The following is an 8,209-nucleotide window of genomic DNA, read 5'->3' as shown; positions in this document are numbered from 1 at the left end:
TATGGCTTGATTAATTTGTGTTTGAGGGATGTGATCGATAGGTGTGCGGTCAGCTGCCAATACCGGGCTGACTGAGTAATTAGCCAATGGGCTGCTGCGATCGTTGGCAGAACCGACAGCCAGAACAGAGTCCCGCCCACTCAGGAGGAAAACACAGACACTGCGACCCAAATGGCACACTAATACGCACTAATACACTGAAAAAAGTGTTGCATACAGAACTGTTGCAAACAATTTATTTGTGTTGAATTTAAACAAACAAATTAAGTTTAATAATGTTCGGCTTAATTTGTTTGTTTAAATTCAGCCCAAATAAATTGTTTACAACCACTTAACGTAAAAATATTTAGTAAATCCAAGGAATCATCATTAAATAATTTTTTTCAGTGTACACACTCTATGTACTTATGCACTTACACACTCATCAGCATAGTATATGAATTAAGTGTTGTCCCATATACGTTTTTTCACTAACTGGAAAACTCAAACCCTTCACAGTTGATGTTTGACGTTTTTCCCCATTCACTTTGCTCATTAGTTTATCCAACAATGACGACTTCCGCCACTGAGAAACCATATACATAGTGCAACATAGTGCATAAGTATGCGATTTGGGACGCACCTAGAGTCTGTCCTTCCAGCACACAGCCATGAAAATCAGCCTCATGTGAGAATGCAAATCACAAGTACGACTCTGCGAGGCAAAATAACCATCATAGACAATATCCCCAGTAAATGGCTGAACGATAATGGCTGTGTGGTTGAAAACATCCATTTCACAACCATGCATTACACTCCTGAATGCTTGCAATAACATGCACTGAAAAAAAAAAAACATCTGTTTTTGAGTGTGAAATAAAGTTCAGGGAAAATGGGGAGATAGGGAGGTCAGAGAGGAAAAGGGGGTTTTAAAGCATCAAAACAATAAAAAAAAACAATGTATCAGGTTTATTATTATTATTATTATTATTAATATTATTCATTTATTAATTTTCCTCACTACAGCAGAATAAACCGCCAACTATTCCAGCATATGTTTTACACAGCGGATATTTCAAGCTGCAACCCAGAACTGGGAAGCACCCATACACTCTCATTCTCTCACACACACACACACACACTACGGCCAATTTAGTTCAGCCAATTCACCTATAGCGCATGTCTTTGGACTGTGGGGGAAACCGGAGCACCCAGAGGTAACCCACGCCCACACGGTAAGAACATGCAAACTTCACACAGAAATGCCAAATGACCCAGCCTGGACTACAACCGGTGACCTTCTTGCTGTGAGGCCGTGTCACACCATGTCTAGGTTACTTAAACATAATTTTATTAAACATAAATCCTTATCTGAAGCACATCTATAAGTTTAAGCCCTGCTTTACAGAAAGCAAGGCATATTGTATGTGACGGATGGATAATAGCATCTTGATTTCAATCATTTTCTGCTCTAGAAGTCACAAAAGATCCATTGTGGCCTTTAATTTGAGTCACAAAGAGCAAATTGAAACTTTCCCTCTTGTTTTCCTGCTCGATTTTCTCCAATTGTCACAAAATCGATGGTGCTGCCTATCTGCTAAACAAACCGCTGGCGTTTCATACACAACCGGCTGAGCAAAGCACGGGGCGACTGGAAGAAACACACACACTGAGACTGTACAGTTTCATGCATGCTTGTTTATTTTAGTAAATGTTTATATTTACTTTGTTTTCTAATAAAGGATATTTTTAAAGATTCATTTCTGAAGAGGAGTTGTACTTTTAAATTTAGTTTTTAAAGAAATGTTATTGACTTGAGAAAAACAGCATGAAGAAAATAAACTTGAGTTAAACTGAATAAAATAGATAGAAAGACAGACAGAATGAATGACAGATGAAACAAACAAATGACAGATGGAATGAACAACAGACAGAACAACCAAACAACAGACAAACAAACAGACGGATGGATGGATGAACGAACGACAGATGCAATTAACAAACGACAAACAGAATAAACGACAGACAGAACGAATGACAGACAGAATGAAAGACAAACAACCGAGAACAAACAACAGACAGACGGACATACCGAATGAACGAATGACAGACGAAACGAACAAACGACAGACAGAACAAATGAATGACAGACAGAGCAAACGAACGGCATACGCAGACAGACGGACTGACTTAATGACAGACGAAACAAACAAACGACAGACAGAACAAATGAATGACAGGCAGACAAAACGAACGACAGATGCAGATAGGCAGACAGACAGACAGACAGACAGACAGATAGATGAACTAACGACAGACAGAATAAATGGCAGACAGAGGGAATGACAGACATAACGATCGAATGACAGACAGATGAAAAGAACAACTGACGAATGGAACAAACGAATGACAGAACAAACAAACGAATGACAGACAGAAAGAATGACAGACAGAAGGACAGATGGAAGAACGAACAACAGACGGAATAAACGTATGACAGACAGAATCAATGATAGACAGAACGAATGACAAACAGAACAAACAACAGACAGACATACCGAATGGCAGATGAAACAAACAAACGACAGACAGAACAAATGAATGACAGGCAGACAAAACGAACGACAGATGCAGATAGGCAGACAGACAGACAGACAGACAGACAGATAGATGAACTAACGACAGACAGAATAAATGGCAGACAGAGGGAATGACAGACATAACGATCGAATGACAGACAGATGAAAAGAACAACTGACGAATGGAACAAACGAATGACAGAACAAACAAACGAATGACAGACAGAAAGAATGACAGACAGAAGGACAGATGGAAGAACGAACAACAGACGGAATAAACGTATGACAGACAGAATCAATGATAGACAGAACGAATGACAAACAGAACAAACAACAGACAGACATACCGAATGGCAGATGAAACAAACAAACGACAGACAGAACAAATGAATGATAGACAGAGCAAACGAACGGCATATGCAGACCGACAGAAGGAATGACCGAATGACAGACGAAACAAACAACGGACAGAACAAATGAATGACAGGCAGACAAAACAAACGACAGATGCAGACAGACAGACAGACAGACAGACAGACAGACAGACAGACAGACAGATAGACAGATAGATAGATAGATAGATAGATAGATAGATAGATAGATAGATAGATAGATAGATAGATAGATAGATAGATAGATAGATAGATAGATAGATAGATAGATAGATGAACTAACGACAGACGGCATACGCAAACAGACAGATGGAATGACCGAATGACAGACGAAACAAAAAACAGATGAAACACATGAATGACAGACAGAACAAATAAATGATAGACAGAGCAAACGAACGGCATATGCAGACCGACAGAAGGAATGACCGAATGACAGACGAAACAAACAACGGACAGAACAAATGAATGACAGGCAGACAAAACAAACGACAGATGCAGACAGACAGACAGACAGACAGACAGACAGACAGACAGACAGACAGACAGACAGACAGACAGACAGACAGACAGACAGATAGATAGATAGATAGATAGATAGATAGATAGATAGATAGATAGATAGATAGATAGATAGATAGATAGATAGATAGATAGATAGATAGATAGATAGATAGATGAACTAACGACAGACGGCATATGCAAACAGACAGATGGAATGACCGAATGACAGACGAAACAAAAAACAGATGAAACAAATGAATGACAGGCAGACAAAACGAACGACAGATGCAGACAGACAGACAGACGGAATGACCGAATGACAGACGAAACAAACAAACGACAGACAGAACAAATGAATGACAGACAGACCAAACGAAAACAGATGCAGACAGACAGACAGACAGATAGATAAAGTAACAACAGACAGAATAAATGACAGACAGAGGGAATGACAGACATAACGAACGAATGACAGACAGATGGAATAAACAACTGATAAAATGGAACAAACGAATGACAGAACAAACGAACAAATAAATGACAGACAGAAAGAATGACAGGCGGACAGACAGACAGAATAACAGACAGACAGACAGATGGATAAAGGAAAAACAGGAAATGTCAGACAGACAGAATATATGATAGACAAAATGAATGACAGACAGACTGAATGAATGAACAAATGACAGATAGAACAAACGAACGACAGAACGACAGACCAAACAAAAGAATGATGGACAGAAAGAAAGACGGATAGATAATTAGATAGCAAACCAGTTTTTCAGCACTGTCACAAAAAGGTCGCTGGTTCGAGCCTCGGCTGGGTCAGTTGGCATTTCTGCGTGGAGTTTGCATGTTCTCCCCGTGCTGTTGTGGGTTTTCCTCCGGGTGCTCCGGTTGCCCCACAGTCCAAACACATGCGCTAAAGGGGGATTGAATAAACTAAACTGGCCGTATTGTATTGTGAATGAGGGTGTGTGGGTGTTTCCCAGCACTGGGTTGCAGCTGGAAGGGCATCCGCTTTGAAAAATAAATATGCTGGATAAGTTGGTGGTTCATTCCGCTGTGGCGACCCCTGAAAACTAAAGGGACTAAGCTGAAGAAAAATGAATGAGGGATCAAAATTGAAATACCGCTTCAGCTTCAAATCACTGCAGACTCGCCACCACAAAAGAGAGTCATTTCTGAGTGATTGTGCACTCATCCACACACTTAGGCTACTAATAGCATTCTTTTTGAATATTTAGCATGAAGAAATAGTCATGTTTGTAACGACACGCGACTAAACGCAGACAGAATTTTAATTGAAAGAGATCATCTGTGTGTGTGTATGTGTGTGTGTGTGTGTGTGTGTGTGTGTGTGTGTGTGTGTTTTCGTCGTCTTCTTCAGCCTGCTGCAGTTAATGCACTCAGACGGAGAGAGCGCGCAGAGCAGAGCTGTTTGGCTAAGTATGGAGCAATTACATGAGCAGGTGATTTAGAGAGAGCCAACGTCCAGCCGCTGGGAATGAAAATGGCTTCTGTAATGGCAGAGGCGACGCACGTCCACTCTGAAAGGACAGACCATTACAGCATGTCAACACAGGGAAGAAAAAGATGAAAACTATGAGTGCTACAATTAAGGAGCGCCGGAGGAATGGCTGAAAGACGGCGGAGGAACTGGAGAGGCCAGAGGACTCCAGACGTGGGGATTTATGGGTGATTTCGCGAAGGAACGCTCTGCCGCGTGCTGTAGGTTCACGTGTGCGGTGTTAATGGCATCGCTAACGTTAATGAGGTCACTATGAATGTCATTGTGTCAGCGGAGACGTTGGTGAGCATTACAGTCCGACCTGCTCCGAGACTGGAGAAAACCTCTTAACCGTTGACCTTTCGTCATCACGCTCACTTTACACAATTACATGCATTCATCTGTTACTATAAAAACCAGAGATCGTTTACTGAGGCCAAGATGGATGGAGGGAAATAAATGGATTGAGTGAATGCATATTGAAAAGATCTGAAAATCAGCCCCTATCCTATAGCCTTAATGGAGCAATTTACTTTCTTGATAATGCACTGTAAGATAGATAGATAGATAGATAGATGGATGGATGGATGGATGGATGGATGAATGGATGGATGGATGGATGGATGGATGGATGGATGGATGGATGGATGGATGGATGGATGGATGGATAGATAGATAGATAGATAGATAGATAGATAGATAGATAGATAGATAGATAGATAGATAGATAGATAGATAGATAGATAGATAGATAGATAGATGATAGGTCGATTTGTGTTGAGACAACATGAAGGAATTCAGTTAACTTATTATTTGTTACCAATTTACCAATGTTGGAACCTGCGTTTTTTTACAGTGTACTTTTTTTTTAAAAAACTGAAAGACAATTTTTTATTTTTTTCTGGCAACTAAATTGTTTCATGTTCAATCAACCTAAAATTGTAAAAACCATTATGTTAATCTAATTGATTTGCATTGTAAGGACATGAAGCGAGTGGGGCAGACTCCTTTTTTTTAGTATGTATTGTTCTTACGTGCAGACAGTATTTATGTCTTGCTAGATGTGATATTATGATGATGATAATAAAATAATAATAATAATAAATTTTAAGCATTCAATTCAATTCAATTCAATTCAGCTTTATTTGTATAGCGCTTTTACAATGTAGATTGTGTCAAAGCAGCTTCACATAAATGGTCATAGTAACTGGAACAGTGTAGTTCAGTAACTGGAACAGTGTGGTTCAGGTTTTAGTGTTTAAGTTCAGTTCAGTTCAGTTCAGTTTAGCTCAGTTCAGTGTGATTTAATCATTACTGAGAGTTCAAACACTGAAGAGCCAATTCATCGATGCGTAGCTCTACCAATCCTGAACCATGCGAGGCAGTGGCGACAATCGGCCCACCGATTGGGCCAAGCATTTGGCAATCAAAATCTGGCAAGAATGTCATATTATTTCACTATCTGTAAACCAAAATAAATAGTGAATGTCCGTGTCCGTGGGTGGGTTGTGTCGGTGTGGTAATGTGGGCTGATGTGGCTACAGTGCCAGGGCTGAATTTTTGTCCCAGTCCGCCCCTGGAAGCGATTGTATGGAACCCAGAATATTTTACAATCTGTGCTATCCCAAATACATGAAAGAAAATCAGCCTGTGTATCTCAAAATTAAGAAGCTAATTGTTGATAAAATGCAACCAGATTTTTGGATTCAATCTATGAAATTAAATTAAATTACATTTGAATTGATGAGCATTCAGGATACGGTATTTAAACGATAAATTTACCAAAGAAAAGTAAAATTCATTAAATTCACATACAGTATTTGCAATTTAAATTTGTTTGCCATATAAAATACTCAATGTTGTCTGGATGAAAAAAGACGTGAACAAACATAGTGTTGCTTTTTTTTCTGTTGTAGTCTAATTTTTGCAACCCAGGGTCATTCTGAATACGTACCCCTATCTACATTTCTGGAGAGCACCAAATATGTCCCAGTTGGTACTGTTTTTTGCAATTCTTGTTTTCACGAATCCACCAGAGGCCGCTGTGCATGCTTTTTCAGATTCGTACCTGCTGTCCTCGTGAAAATCCACCAGTTGCCACTGTCAACTGACTGACTGGTCAACTGACTGACGATCAGTCGACAAACCTACCCACCCCCTTCCCTAAACCCAACCAATAGTGTTTTAAAAAGCGCAGATTGAAAATCTAGAAAATCTAGAAAAAAAAGCCCTTGCGGCTTCCTGATTTTTACCATGTTTTCAGATTTACCACATTCTCACTCTGTTATTTACTTGTTTATTTAAATTTTTTGCCTTTTATTTTTGTTTTACCTGCTTTTTGGAATCGTTCTTCACCAGACTCGAACCCCATCATCACATTCAACTCTGCTCTGTGTCTCAAATCCTCCGAAATATGCAGCGAGCCACTGGACAAACTGATAACAGCCCTCTATATGGGGATAAGCGATCAGCTGGTAAGCACAAAAAACAATGTCATACCGCTCCATATCAATAGTTTTAAAGGTAAAACACAGCCATACAAACCTCTCACTACATGATTCGTGATCTCCAGAAATGCATACAGGGCTGTTTTCAGAATGAGCCTATGTTGGATTTTTGCAACAAATGCTTTTTTTTAGCAAACCAGACAATATATGACTTTAAACTATTATAAATGTTAATAAACTCACTGCTTTTAAAAGGTGTTGGAGGAAAAATCAAGGTCCCATAATGAAATTCAAAAGCAAAACAAACAAAAAAGCTAAATAATAACTGCTAATTCACGGATATTTTTACAGTGTACATCACTATTTGGTTTCCACAATCCTGGACCAGGCCGTATAGCAGCTGCCATGGTGGTCATGGAGGAGTAGAGAGCCGTAGACGAGTCTTCGCTGAGGTCCAGCATTCTCCAGCCTCCACCACCTAGACTGTAGCTTAAGACGTTTGGCCACAGGAGAAATGGTTGTGCCCAACATGAGCCTGGTTTCTCTCAACTCTCGAGGCAATTTTTCCTTGACTTTCGACAATTGGTGAACTTTTTCCTCTCTGCTGTCGCCACTGGCTTGCATAGTTCAGGGCTTGTAGAGTCAATGGGTTTGCTCAGTGCTTGGACTCTCAGCAGTGAATATTAAGACGCTGAACTGAGCTTAAACTCTGAAACTCGACTGGCACTGTTTCAATTCACTATAACCTTCTATGTGAAGCTGCTTTGACACAATCTACACTGTAAAAGCGCTATAGAA

The sequence above is a fragment of the Danio rerio genome, chromosome 6 (genome assembly GCF_049306965.1).
Source record: "Danio rerio strain Tuebingen ecotype United States chromosome 6, GRCz12tu, whole genome shotgun sequence".
In the NCBI taxonomy this organism is placed as follows: domain Eukaryota; kingdom Metazoa; phylum Chordata; class Actinopteri; order Cypriniformes; family Danionidae; genus Danio; species Danio rerio.
Note: the sequence above shows the minus strand (reverse complement) of the source record.